The following is a 15,576-nucleotide window of genomic DNA, read 5'->3' on the forward strand; positions in this document are numbered from 1 at the left end:
TAGATTTAATATGCTATCTAGATAACTTTTCTTCCAAGGAGCAAGTGTCTTTGAATTTCATGGTTACAGTCACCATCTGCAGTGATTTGGAGCCCCAGAAAATAAAGTCTCTCACTGTTTTCATTGTTTCCCCATCTATTTGCCATGAAGTGATGGAACCAGGTGCCATGATCTTAGTGTTCTGAAGGTTGAGTTTTAAGCCAACTTTTTCACTCTCCTCTTTTACTTTCATTAAGAGGCTTTTTAGTTCTTCTTCGCTTTCTGCCACAAGGGTGGTGTCATCTGCATATCTGAGGTTATTGATATTATTCCTAGCAATCTTGATTCCAGCTTGTGCTTCACCCATCCCAGTGTTTCTCATGATGTACTCTGCATAGAAGTTAAATAAGCAGGGTGACAATATACAGCCTTGATGTACTCCTTTCTCAATTTGGAACTCTGTGGTTCCATGTCCAATTCTAACTGTTGTTTCCTGCCCTGCATACAGATTTCTCAAGAGCCAGGTGAGGTGGTCTGGTATTCCCATCTCTCGAGAATTTTCCACAGTTTGTTGTGATCCACACAGTCAAAAGCTTTGGCATAGTCAATAAAGCAGAAGTAGATGTCTTTCTGGAACTCTCTTGCTTTTTCAATGATCCAATGCATTTTGGCAATTTGATCTCTGGTTCCTCTGCCTTTTCTAAATCCAGCTTGAACACCTGGAAGTTCATGGTTCACATACTGTTGAAGCCTGGCTTGGAGAATTTTGAGCATTACTTTACTAGCGTGTGAGATCATTTAAATATACCCTACACTTAATTAATTAAGATATTATTTTATTTGAAAGGTTAGATCTCATACTGCTGTTCTGCCTGAGTATTAATATCAGTCGGAGAAAAAAGTCCCATTATGTAATTTTTTTAACCCTACTAACCATTAAATGCCCCAAAATTACTAGATCATATTTCTGAACAAATCACACACTATGATATATTAGTGGTGGTGGTGGTTTAGTCGCTCAGTCATGTCCGACTCTTTTAAGACCCCATGGACTGTAGCCCACCAGGCTCCTCTGTCCATGGGATTTTCCAGGCAAGAACACTGGAGTGGGTTGCCATTTCCTTCTCCAATGATATACTAGTAGAAGACAGAAATACACACATACTTCCCCCACAATGAAACAGATTAGATGGACAACACATGTTGGCTGCATAAACAGTTTGATTACTGTTATTCATTTCAAAAAACTAAACTTTTAAGCAGTTAAAATTTAAGTGATACAAACAGAACCAAAAGAAGATGATATCCTGAATGCCAATGGAAAAATCTAGAGCAAATTTCCTTTAAGCTGAAAACATTAGGGACTACTCAAGTAGTCAAAATCTTAGTGAAAATTACACTTTCTGGGTTTCTGGTCTTTATTTCTCTCAGAATTTTTAATGTGTGATTTATTTTAAGCAATTTAAGCCTCATGGGGAAGTGAGAGTTTTGCAGAGGAAAAACATAGGTGAAGTCAATTATTTTTGAAGAGTTTTCTAGACTCATCTAGAAGAAAGAGAGTGTGCTGCACTGAAGATTAGAGGGAGAGAGGCAGTCTTCTGTCATTCGCCTACTCATTCATTCATGTTTGCATGAAAAACACAAATATTTACTGGCCTCTTATTTTGTGCTTTGTACTGCTGTAATCCTTTCTTCTGAAAGTTTGCTGTCAACATTATCCTCTACAATTAAGAGTTTGTGGGACTTCTGTGGTGGCACAGTGGACAAGAATCCACCTTCAAGTGCATGGGACATGGGTGCGATCTCTGGTCTGGGAAGATTCCACGTGCTGTGGAGCAACTAAGCCCGTGCACAACTACTGAGCCCGCACTCTAGAGCCCACAAGCCACAGATACTGAGCCTGCATGCCACAACTCTGAAGCCTGAACACCTAGAGCCAGTGCTATGCAACGAGAAGCTACCCCAACGAGAAGCCTGTGCACCCCAAAGAAGAGTAGCTCCCACTTGCCGCAATTAGAGAAAGCCAGCATGCAACAATGAAGACCCAGTGCAGCCAAAAACAAATAAATAAAATTTTTAAACAGAGTTTGTAAATTTTCATATATATCATTACTTTGGGTTTCATCATCCTCAAAAAATGAACAATATTTATTTCACAGATTTGATATACAGATGAAATGGGATGTAAGGGCTTTAACTTAAAAAAAAAAAAAGTTCCCTTTTCCTTCTAAGTCTCTCTAGAAATTGGGACATTTATCAGTAGTTCTCAACCTAACTAACTATGAAAAATCTTTTATTCTCCAGAGATTCCAGGTCTTCAAAGAGTTTTGTCTATCAAATACACTAATATTTTATTAACCAGATATATAACGGCTAATAAGAACTCTCAAACTGTCAAAGACATAAAAAGTAATGAAACTCAATGCTGGGTTCCTGAGGCATAAGCACAATGTTTCATTTCATCAACAGCCTGCAAATCACCACAATGTATTGTAAGGATAGTGTGGTGATTAGTCCCAAAGATTTGAGTTAATATAATTACTGGCCAAAGATACATAGTATTGCACCTGTGTAAGTCTATTGAGAGCAAATACTAGGCTTTTTGCAGCATTAAAAAGAATCCATTCCTATTTCTGCAGACCCCAGGGGAAAACACAATTTATGTATAAGTTAGTGATTTTCTATGTCTGGAAAAATACTGGGTACCCTGCAGATTTGTTTCAAGCCAGATTCATTAGTAACACTAGCTTCAACATCAAAAGTTGTACATATTTATCTATAAAGGTAGGTAGTGCTATCCTGTGTACTTCCTTTGCTTTTATAAAAACAAAATCCAAACCCTTCACCAGAGCCTTATGTGATCTGTCCCTTGCCAACTTCATCTAGCAGTCTCCCCTCAGCTTACCACTTCTCAGTCATGACTAGCTGCTTCCTACTTTAGGACTTTTATACCAACTGGCCCTCCTGTCTGGTTAACTTTTCTTGCAGATCATAACATGTCTGGCTTTTTGCGACTGAGGTGTCAGAATAAATATCATCAGGGAATATTTCCCTCAGCACTCAATCTAAACCCTTCCATCACTATCATTTCTTCTTGTTATGGCTTCTTCATAGCATCTGTGACCTCTTAAAGTATCTGTTCACTTATTTATTTATTTACTGTTTCTCTCCAAAACCACCAAACCCCACTGGTATAAAGAATTCCACAAAAGCAGTCTACTCATTGCCCTATCTCCAGTTCCTAAAATAGTACCAGGTAACCAATAATCACTCAATAAATATTTGTTGGCTAACCAGACAAACTGTTTAAGATTATTCTGGGGAAGGTCTATGATTTCTTTGTTAAAAACTTATTTAGCATTTAAAACTTATTCAAAAGGAATAAGAAATAATGTTCTTTTGATTAAAAAAAAAGAGTTAAGAAATATACACAATAAGCTATTCAACCAGTGGGCTTTATTTTCTTTTATGACAATCCTTTGGGATAGAAAAATATGCAAATCTATTCATGTTTCACACACCTCATAGGTCACCTCATGCAAAAACTGAGCAAATTTTCTTTTTTTAATTTTAGCTTTACTGAAGTCTGACATTTAAAACTGACTTTTCTTATAATAATATACCATGAGCTGCTAGCCACTCAATCTAATAACATTTTTCCTGCCAAGAAACAAGAATGCTTCTAAGAATGTAAGAAGTACAGACTGGGAAGCCATAGCTGACATCACAGTGACAGTGTCAGCATGGCCCAAATCAGGGAAGATCCTGTTCTCAGCTATGACAGGAGAGAAGGAAGGAAGGAAAAGAGTGATCAGTCCAAGGAAAATCACTGTAGTTCTGATTCTGGTTGACAAACATGAATATCTTCAAATCAATTCAAAACAGAATCAACTGGAATCTTATAGCTTCAGACATTAAATCCCTGCTTTGACTATCTGAGGTCTCTAGTAAAAGAAATAATCACACAGTTCAGCAGATCTGGGCTTATATGAGAAAAACAAGTGTTTGTGGAAAACAAACAAACAAGCAAACAAAAAAACATAAAATCCCCAATACTATATGCTACATTTGCTTATTAATTTAAAAATATTTTCAAGGATACTTGTAAAGTGGAGAAATGTGAATAAAAATAATAATGACTTTATTTCTGAGTTTGGAAATATTTGGAAACTAAAAGAAACACTAAGAAAAGGTATAAAATTCAATGGTTTAAAAAATGCAAACACCCTGAATGTAACACAAGCCTGTATTTACTTTTTTAAAATTGGAGGTTGCTTCTTTTATATAAAAGGAGACAGTAAGCAGGTAATTCACAGCTCATGTGAGTTTACCTCTCAGTCAAAAAGAAATATTAATATCAATCTTTAGGCTAACTTGCTTACATAGTATTCAACCAAGTGGAAAGCACAGGTAGCATAGCGCTAGAAGCAGGTACCAGAATGACTAAGAATGGCATTTGCTCTTTTTTTTTTAATTAAGAAATTAAGAAGTACTGAAAGTGTTAATTTTTCTAAAGATCATGTACTTAATTTCCTATTTTTTGCTGTTCCATATTTCACTGTCTTCAACATTATAAGCTGCTTAATAAGAAGCTATACTTCACTTTTCATCACTTCTGCTCTCAAAACTGATGTTTCTAAAGTCCATTTACATTCATGAAAGCTGGAAAACCACATATAGGAGAATTTTACCTTACAGTTAAGTATTTTAAGATAGAAAGAAAGTCAAGTTGCTTAATTGTGTCGTACTCTTTGCAACCCCACAGACTGTATGTAACCTGCCAGGCTCCTCTGTCCATGGAATTCTCCAGGCAATAATAATACTGGAGTGGGTTGCCATTTCCTTCTCCAGAGGATCTTCCCAACCCAGGAATCAAACCCGGATTTCCCACACTGCAGGCAGACTGTTTATCATCTGAGCCACCATGGAAGCCCTATTTTAAGATAATACCTCCAGCTGCTGCTGCTGCTAAGTCGCTTCAGTCGTGTCTGACTCTGTGCAACCCCATAGACGGCAGCCCTCCATGCTCCCCCGCCCCTGGGATTCTCCAGGCAAGAACACTGGAGTGGGTTGCCATTTCCTTCTCCAATGCATGAAAGTGAAAAGTGAAAGTGAAGTCGCTCAGTCATGTCCGACTCTTCGTGACCCTGTGGACTGCAGCCCACCAGGCTCCTCCGTCCATGGGATTTTCCAGGCAAGGGTACTGGAGTGGCGTGCCATTGCCTTCTCCAGAAATATGTCTAAAAGTGAGGATTCTCTGTTAGCTATGAACTCAAAATGCTAGATAAGTAAATTTCTGTAGACTATATATTTGACAAAGAAATAGCATAAACATATGCTTTTTACTGATAAAAAACAGGAATCTTTTACCAATCAATTTTTTTAAAAAAACTCAGCAACAAACACAGTGTACAACCAAAGAGTCCTATTTTCTCTCAAAGGTTACATACCTAACTCTATGTAGCCTATTCATTAGACTCAGATTCTTTCTTTTGAATTTCATCTCCAAACTGGATATCTCTGAAGATCTAGAGATCTTCACAATGGTTGATTCCCAGCAACGCCCCCCAAACCTTTCCTCTTGTTTTCTGTTAAACTCTCAGATCTTGGCTTACCTCTCATATTTATTTTAGTAAAAGGAGATTAAATGCTCCTGTGTGTTTAAACCAGTCTCCCTGTCTTCAGTCTCTTTCTTCCTCAATTCATTCTGTACTCTGCATCTAGATTCATTTTCAAAAGATGAATGCTCTGATCAGATATTAGTCCTCATATCAAAACTTCCTGTGCTCCCGAATAAAGCCTATACTTCTCAACCTAGCACTCAATGACTTCCATAGTCCCGATCAATCTTTATGCCCTTACTGCCATTGTTTTCTAATTACACAAGCCTAGGCTTCTGTCAAATCAATCTTCTGTCCTCCAAATTGCCCTGAACCTTCTTCTATCTTGGCTCATGTCATTCCTACTGCACAAAGAATGCCCAGCACTCCCTCTCAGCTGCCACTGCTCAAGGCCCCTTCGCATCTCTGCATTTATTTATGTAAATAAGGACATAAAAAAGATATGTTCTGCCCCACCCAGCAAGTTCAGTTCAGTCGCTCAGTTGTGTCCAACTCTTTGCGATCCCATGAATCGCAGCACGCCAGGCCTCCCTGTCCATCACCAACTCCCGGAGTTCACTCAGATTCACGTCCATTGAGTCCGTGATGCCATCCAGCCATCTCATCCTCTGTCGTCCCATTCTCCTCCTGTCCCCCCCCCCCAAATTTTCAAACCCAACAACTGCCAGCTTTTATTAAATGCCTACTATGCGCTCAGCAGTCTTAAACAGTATTTCTAATCCTCTCAACAATCCTATAAAGTAGGTATTATTATTCTCCTTTTACAGATGAGAAATCCAAAGCTCAAAACCATCAAACTATATATTTAGTAGATATCCTCAAACTGTATACTCAGTAAGTTGCCTCAAATCATACACTGAATAAGTGGCAAAGCAAGGATTTCAACACAGGCTGCTTAACTCTACAGCTATTGCTCTAAACACTAAGTTGTGTAGTTTGAGGGGTTTTTAAAGTCTGAATCATGGACTATCCCTCTCCTGTCTGAAATAATTTAGTTTTACATATTTCTACTTACACACTATAAAATAAGCCTTCTCAAGTTTGTTATTTTAGCAAAGGGAGACGATTAAATACTATTTCTTTTCAAGAGAAGAACAATACTGAAATTGTAATGTCAAGGAACATCTTTTTTGTCACAAAGATTACTTTTACTAAAATATTTTCAAAGAAATTCATTCTAAGCAACTTTTTCAAAGAAGACTGCAAATTAATAATCATACCCTTTGATGTTTTTACAGATTATTAATAATATGAGGATTTTGTGATCACCCCCCAAGAACTGTAATTGGTATCTATCAAATTGGCAAAGGTTGTAAAAACTGACCTACTCAATGCCATTGAAGGTGCAGTGAGACACACATTCGTACACAGGGTAACCACCAGTTACTCCACTTCTGGGAATCTACCCTAAAGGAAAATTTAAAAAAAAAAAGAGAGAGAGAGATGCAATCAAGTATAAATGTACAAAAATGTCTATCTCAGTGTTATTTAAAATAGTAGTATTATAAAGATCAACCTAAGAGTCCCACACTAGGAGAACAATAATCTGTTCAGAGATAAAAGCAGGAGCAAAACCACATTTACAGAAGTATAATTTCAGAGGATTTTTTTTTTTTTTAATTGAAAAGAAGTAAGAAAGGAGAAGAACCAAAAAAAGTAAACTGAAATGTTTGCAGAAATTATCTCTGGGCGACAGGTTTATGAGTAATCTTCAATTTCTTCTTTACATTTACGCTCTTGTCAAAATTTGCCACCACAATGAACATGAATTAGCTTAAACAAGAAAAAAAGGTTTAAGCAGTTATAACCCCTGAAATATGTCCCTGAAACAAACAAGGGCATATTGCTTGGACTAGAAACTACACTTCCTATTGAAAAGAAAGCATCAACTCGTTTTCTTTCCAGCTTTTATTAGGCTTACTTGTACTTTTAGACTGTGTAAAGAATGTCATCCAAAACTCAGTAGTACTCATGAAATCACACAAGGCTATCTAAAAGTCAGCCAATACTCCAGCAGAAAGACCACAGTTAAATGAACTGTTTTATTGTATGCCTATTGAGGATAATAAATGTCCAATTAATCCTAACTCAAAACATGCAAAATGGAAAAACCAGAAAAACTATTCTCATTTCACAAATTAACTAAATATACTGTTGTTGCCTTATAAGCACATCACAGTTAGGTCTGGGAGGAACTTGAAAATAAATCTGGCAAACTACCAACAACATCACTAAAAATGCACACTGATGCATTTGACTACTATCTTTTACTGGATAGTTCACTTCAGTGGCACAGGATGATTTTAATCATTGTAGAAAAAATATTAAGCTGTCCTTCCAAAAAACAAAAAAAAAACCTCCCAAACGTCTCACATTAAACATTAGAATTAAAACTGTTAGCTGAACCAGGAAAAAACTTACCTACAATGTAGCATATATGCAGAAAAGCAACTTGGGGAAAAAAAGACCAACGGAAGTAAAATAGGCAGTTGAACAAGCAGTTCTTATTTTACTATATACTTTAACCAATGGGAGGCTGGTTTGCTCAAATACTAAAAAGCTGTTAGAAAATAAGACCACACAAATAGTTGTTAACAACTGAAAGAGAATTAAAATATCACAAAGATTTTACTTAGAAAATGAGTATCGTTCTATTTTTACTCAATCATGAAAATACAACATTTATTTATAAAACATATGTCAGGTTCTGGCAAACAAAATACATTACTAAACTATAATATTAGAGTAGAAACTACAGCCCCGCGTCTCAGTTTCCGTCAAACAGCCTAATACTGGGTCACTGAAACATCTGTTCAATGACTGAATCTGAAATCTATTAATGAAATTATGCAATATTTCCACAACTACACAATGAAATTTAAAAGGTAGTTTAAAAGACATCAATGATTTGGGATAGACACTGGAAACTACATAAAACCCAAAGATTAGTGTTAAATGTCAGCTGCTAAAATAATTAAGTTATGGTTGCTTGCTTAATATTCTATACAATACTTGTCCAGAACAGAATGATCCTATGAATTTAAAAATATCATGAAAAATAGTGAATGAATTTACTCTCTGGATCACACATTTGACAGATCTGAAATGTTCAGTCTGCAATAAGAATTCCTACTATTACTAACTTAGAATCTTATATAAGTGGCATCTGGGCTTTGTCCAAAGAAACAGTTGTACCCAGTTCTTTGTGTCTCTTCAACTTTATACTTTTGTCACTGATAACTAAGCTACAGTTCTGAGTGAATATAACATAGCACTGCAAACCACCATACATGTTACAGGCATACATATGTATTTGTGAATTCAAAGTAAGTCATCTCAAGTTTTAATTAATCCAACAGTGTCTTTTATCAGTTATGTGTAGTTTAGTACATTCCTAACTTTATGAGGTATAGCCTAATTTAAATATATTCTGAAACCAGACATAGAATTATGCATTTAATCCTAAATTTGGTTAATTTTACCATTCCACACTTTGAACCACTCTCTATCAATGTGAACTAAATAAATAGGGTGGAGATAGGAAACTATCTCTATCCCTGGAAAAACTGGATATGCAAAGAAATCTTCTTTTCCAGATTTATCTAATCTAAATTTATACAGCCTAAATAAGTCATTAGAACTTTAAAAAAAGCCATTAGTCTAACAATTGAAAATAATTTCATAGAATATATTTAATCCTTCATGTGTATATCATGTACTTCTGAAAATTGTAATAAAAGGATGGTTTTTAGACCACTTAACAAAAGTACACTATCTCAACTCCACCTTAACCATCATACACAATTTCCTTTACACCTTTTACCTCTAAAAGGCCTATTTTCAAGTGGAAATGAGAACAAGGCACAGTTCTCTGCTGAACTGCTTAATGGATCAGAACACTGTGATAAACTAAGTTTATAGGTTCAATACTAATCTGGATCTTTTAACTCTGAAACAAACTGCTCTCTTAATCAGTCATCTCAAAACTGAATGCAAACGGGATTGGAGAGAGCGTGTGTGAACCTTCATTGCATACTCATAACCACTATTACAAAAATTCAACATGTAAAATGGCCAATACTTTCTCTGTATATGAAAGTGAAAAGCACAAAAAACTACCATTTGTAATCTCCAAATTTCAGACACACACAAAAGGGAAAAAAATGGACCCTTCATCTGTCTCAGTAACATAAGAAAGTTTAAGTATCTTTATTTTAAACAGTAATCATTTCCATAATATATGAATTTGGCATTAAGTCATATAGCAGTATATGACATCAGAACGAGCAGAAAATACTTGGCAATATGCCATAACTCTTTTTAAAATTGATGAGTTCAATTTGAAGGAACATTAGGAGGAAGTAAGTTTATGTTCACAATTTTAAACTCACCACAACATTAAGATATAAATGCTTTATACAAGATATTTTTATTGACCTTCTAAAATGAGAATTTTAGAACTGGGAGCTTAGAGGTTATATGAGGTTCAATGGACATTTGCTGGGTCCCTAGCATGTGTGAGACACAGTGCTCGGTGCTTGCAGGTAAACTCCATTGGCTCAGCCCACTCACTTTATAGATGCTGGAGTTTCTGCTCATATCAAATCAAGCCTTTTAGACTTCTGAATTAGAAATGCTTAGCAATGCCATCACAGTGGTATAATTCTATTAAAACAGACTGATATCATCCTTCCTCATAATCTAAATAAAATTTCAAAGAGGCAATATTGACTTAACAGAAACAATAGTCTCTGTGTTTTGAATAACTTATAAAGAATTACAACAATTTAAAAATTCAACTATGAGAGTCCTCAACTAAGTGCTAGTTGCATAATTTACTGCAAAGAACAAAACAGGAGGCTGCTGCTGCTGCTGCTGATTAAGTCGCTTCAGTCGTGTCCGACTCTGTGCGACCCCATAGACGGCAGCCCACCAGGCTCTCCCGTCCCCGGGATTCTCCAGGCAAGAACACTGGAGTGGGTTGAATGAGGCTATCAGAGATTTAAGATTCTAAAGACATACAAAACAGAAATTAAACTAATAGCTGATACCATTGAAAAGTCCTTTTATAAGAAAAAAGAATTAATATGAAAAATTAGGTGCTTGACTGGGATATCTATTCTTTATAAAAGATCACCAACCATATACTAACAAAGTTCTTGAGTAACAGTAAACACTGGCAAAATTTTAAGTAATTTAACTATGAGATCACAAATTATTACATAATATAAAACTTCCTGAGGGCAGAGACCCTGTCTAATTCAACTGTTATCCCCAACAATTAGCACCCTGTTATTAAAATGTTAAAGAGAGAGTTGAACGAACATTATGAACTCATGTGAGCTAGCTACTGGAAAATTCAACCTAATGACCTAAAAGGTCTCTTTTTATAATTCAAATTGTTCAAGTATTAAATAATATTCACTCAAGTGACACTGCATGAAATTTCAGATCAACAACTGTGGCTGTCACTTTAGTACAAACTACTCTCTGAAGGAATTAATAGATACACCAAGAAGACAAGTATATTTATATACTTTGATTTAGCAGTCCTTCTGGAAATCAATTCCAAGGAAATATTCAAAAAGAAAGAAAATGTTGAATATACAAAAGTGTTCATTTCATTGTTATTTTCAATAAGGGGAAAAGTAAACTATCTATATGCCCAAGGGCAGGCAGACAGACTAGTTTGCAACCATGCAAAAAGGTTTAAAATGAACATTAACCTCCTAATTGGTCTTCCTGCTTCCACTCCCTGCTGCCTTCCCCAAGTTAATTTCCACATAGCAGCCAGAACAGTTCCCACAGACTTTGGTCAGAAGAGATCTCTCTTCTACCCAAAACCCTCCAGTGGTTTCCCATTTCATTCAAAGTAAAATTCAAAGTTCTGACCATTGCCTACAGGCTTTACAGTGGCCTCCGCCACTTCTCCAATCTCAAGCTCTCTCATTTTCCCTCCTGCTTACTGGCCTTCTCCAAAAGGCCAAGTACACTAAGTGGTCTCTGCCTGTTATCTTCTTCCCCTAGAGAGCATGAATTCCTCACTTTCTTCAGGTCTCTACTCCAGCATCATGTCTTCCCTGGCTACCCTTCCTTGCCACTCTCTGTATCCTCTAACCCCACTTTACTCTTCTGCATATTTCTTACCATCTGACTTATTCTGTATTTATATGGTTATGGTCCATCTCTCCTGATTAGTATATGAACTCCATGATAGCAAGGACTTTGTTTTATTCACATAATAGGCATTTAAAAAGCACTTGTTAAACAGATACTGAATACTGATACAATAATTATTAACTACACAAAAAAACATGCATATAAACAAACTTGCAAGAGAATAGGAAAAATGATCTGTGAACACGTTCAAGTGCTGATCATATTGCTAAGGAGTTTAAACAACAAAAAATGTAAGTCAGTTGTGATTATGACTTTAAGCTGTCAGTAGTGACTATGACAATCTTATCTCCCTCAAAGCCATCTGTTTAGAAATATTATGAGAACTTTTCCCATAAAACTGTTAATAACAATCAGTCTTAAAATCTTTGTTCCCAAAGACCCAAATAAGTCTGTGAGGGTAGACACTCATGCTTGAGGTCACACAGAAGGTGAACAAAGGCTTCTGAACAGTTTTAATATAGAACTGAATAATACTCAGAGTTTACATTTAAGACAAGCACACATGGTTGGCTTCAGAGAGTCCCTGAAGATGTAAAATTCTGAACCTAAATGTCTATTACTTCTTTCCTGAGGAGAGAGTCTATATGTACATTTCATTATATTCTCAAAGGTGTCAGTGGCCCAGAAAAGGTTAATAATCAGTATTTTGTATGTTGGAAGTGAAGTGAAATCTAATTTGAGCTACCTCACAAAGGATAGAAAATATATAAAACCAGACACATCTTTGCAATAACACATTTCATTCAAGAAATACCAAGTGCCTACCATGTGCCGGGCATGGTGTGATTTTGAGCACCTTACACTTAACCGTATTTTGTAGTACATAATTCAAAATGCATAGGAAACAAGATTCACTGAAACACCAGACTAAAAAGAAATCCAGCGAACACAAATATAATTTCAAACAGAAAGTGGTATAGGAAATCATAATATAGACAGAAAGGAGCTCAGGGCCTGATATAGTGCTTATTATGTCAAAATATCCACAGATATCAGTTACATCAAAAGAAAAGAAAAACTACACACACGTGTGCCCACCCCCACACACTGTGACAGGAAACCAAAATAAAGTTTCCAAATCCTGTTTCCAGCAGCATCCCTTCTGAGACTGCCCTTCAGCATTTTTCTGAAGGTAGGAGCTTCACGTTAAAACTAAGGGCTGATACTTTACTCTTACTGTGATAAAAACAAAAAGAATCATCTCAAACCCAGCAAACAAAAAACTGTGGCCACCTGTATGGCTGTGACCCGTTAACCTCCTGCCCTGTTATTCCCTTTCTTTTTATACCCCACTTCCTTCAAAGCAGTGACAGAATGGTCTTCTCTCCCAAAACGGAATGACTCCAGAACGCTAGTTCTTTTTCCAAGAGGTCGAAAGGTCCCCTAAACTCTGCTTCTTAGCCCTGTGAGTTGATGTCTTCCCCTCGTCTTTTCCCCATAGCAGTAAATTACACAATTCAGCTGAGGACACCGTCCTTAACTTCCTGAACAAGGGGGCAAAAAGACACTCCTACCAGTCCCAGCCTGAAGGAAGACAAAAATCACACGGTGACCTCTTCCCTAACAAAATTCAGGGAAGAAGCAGAGACCCAAGAAAGGCAACGCCGAAAAGGCGAACACATGGCATGCTACGGAAGACGTGGGGGACAGAGGGCGGGAAAGGGGCTGAGAGGTGGAGTGGGGTGTAAAGATGTCAGCTCTGTGCACTAGGGGAATGAAGAAATGGGAGATCCCGAACCCTGACAAGTGAACACAGAAAGGGCACCGCTCCCGTCTACCCACACTTCTCCAGCAGTCAAGGGAGGTCAGAAAATTCACCCAACCCACCAACTCTCTTCTTCGCGTGCCCCCCAAAGGGTGAACTGGGTTTGAAAGAAGAGCTGACCCTAGTCAGGGTACAAGCAAGAAGAAAAACGAAGCGATGTCCAATCTAGTACCTCTCTCAGGCATCAAGGAGCGAGGGCACTGTGTCCGGGGAGATGGCGAGGGAAATGGGCTTGTGCCATGACACCTCGGGGAGTTGGAGGGTGGGGGACACAATGTCCTCTTTCTCTCCCACACCCGGCCCGGGCCCCTCCCGTCCCTCTCCCGCAGGCCCAGCCACAGTCGACCGGCTCGGTCCGCGGGCGTGGTTGGCTCCGGCCCCGGTGGCGGCGGCCGGGCCTCCCCGAGTCCTGGCCCCTCCCGCCGGCAAGGCCCCCGGGCCGCCGCCCCGGACACCGAAGGAACACGGAGGAGGAAGGGGGAGCCAGGGGACTGACCGGCGACAGGAGCCGCCTCGGCCCGGACTCGTCCGACCCGCGCCCCTCGCTCCCTCTGGGGCCGGCTCCGGCTCCCCGCCCCTCACTCACCCCCCCCGCGGTCCGGCACCTCCTCCACCTCCTCCTCCTCCTCCTCCCTCCTCTCGGCCGTGGCTCCTGCTCCGGCTGTACGCGGCGACGGCGGCGGTAGCGGCCTCGAGAGCAGCGGCGGCGGAGCCTCCAGAACGCGCACGCACGCAGCACGCAGACCCCGCCCCCAAGTTCCGCCCCGCCCCTTCGAGTCGGCGTCGGCAAGATTTCGGCCCCGCCTTCCCCGCGGCTTTCCGGAGTCCGCTTAAAGGGGCCGCTCAGGAAGGAGGTGGAAGAGCTAAGAACGCCGCGCGGGAGGAGTGGGGAGCTTCGGCTTTTAGCTTGGGCTGCCTGGCGGAGTGGGGAGGCCGGAAATGAAATGAGAAATGGTTCGAAGATTCAGGAGGAGAATAACTTTGGAGGGAATACGACCATTTGACAAGTACTAATTGAGTATCTAGTAGGTGCCAGGCACTGTCCTAGGCGCAGAGAATAATGGAAGTAAATTAAAAGAAGCTTACTTCTTGGAAGAAAAGTTATGACCAACCTAGATAGCATATTGAAAAGCAGAGACATTACTTTGCCAACAAAGGTCTGTCTAGTCAAGACTATGGTTTTTCCAGTGGTCATGTATAGATATGAGAGTTGGACTGTGAAGAAAGCTGAGCGCCGAAGAATTGATGCTTTTGAACTGTGGAGTTGGAGACGACTCTTGAGTCCCTTGGACTGCAAGGAGATCCAACCAGTCCATTCTGAAGGAGATCAGCCCTGGTATTTCTTTGGAAGGAATGATGCTAAAGCTGAAATTCCAGTACTTTGGCCACCTCATGCGAAGAGTTGACTCATTGGAAAAGACTCTGATGCTGGGAGGGATTGGGGGCAGAAGGAGAAGGGGACGACAGGATGAGATTGCTGGATGGTGTCACTGACTCAATGAACGTGAGTCTGAGTGAACTCGAGGAGTTAGTGATGGACAGGGAGGCCTGGCGTGCTGCGATTCATGGGGTCACAAAGAGTCGGACATGACTGAGCGACTGAACTGAAATCAACTGAACTGAAAGGCCTTTACGGAGCTTGCATTCTAGTGGTTGAGAAGAGACAGCAAACAAAAATTTCAGAAAGTGATAAGTCGAGTGAAGAAAAATAAAACCAGGAATAGGATGACTTCATAGATGGCCAGGTATTGCCCCCTCAGAGGAGCCCTATAAGCACATACACGTGTGACTTGAAGGAATAAGCCTAGCAAATACCTCGGGAGGGGAGAGGAAAGGGATGGGAGTCTTATCAAGCTGAAAGAACCTCGGCTGTACACGCAAAGGTAGGGTTAGCCCGGCATGTTGCAGGACCAACAAAAAAGGCTAGTATGGCTGAATGTAATCAGCTAGCCACAGAGCAGTAGTAGGTTGAGAGCGGTGATGGGGGAGGTCAGATCCTATGGAGCCTTATGGGCTGTTATTAAGAGCAAC

At 39.3% G+C, this 15,576-nt stretch overlaps 1 protein-coding gene across 5 annotated transcripts in view; it reads right to left on the bottom strand.

Annotated features, from left to right (window-relative positions):
- Nucleotides 1-14,305, bottom strand: part of RAP1A (RAP1A, member of RAS oncogene family) — a 79,464-nt gene extending 65,159 nt beyond the window's left edge. For 2 of the 5 annotated variants that reach the window (XM_040232045.1, XM_040232041.1), the window contains exons 1-3: nt 14,132-14,257; nt 8,022-8,160; nt 6,925-7,007 (exon numbers count right to left, since the gene is read on the bottom strand). The gene's annotated coding sequence lies outside the window, so the exon portion shown is untranslated. Of the gene's footprint in view, nt 1-6,924; nt 7,886-8,021; nt 8,161-14,131 lie in introns of those variants that run through there. The other 3 variants (XM_040232043.1, XM_040232042.1, XM_040232046.1) reach the window with 3 other exon arrangements.
- Nucleotides 14,306-15,576: the final 1,271 nt, after the last annotated feature.

Source organism: Oryx dammah, unplaced genomic scaffold (assembly GCF_014754425.2).
Source record: "Oryx dammah isolate SB20612 unplaced genomic scaffold, SCBI_Odam_1.1 HiC_scaffold_28, whole genome shotgun sequence".
In the NCBI taxonomy this organism is placed as follows: domain Eukaryota; kingdom Metazoa; phylum Chordata; class Mammalia; order Artiodactyla; family Bovidae; genus Oryx; species Oryx dammah.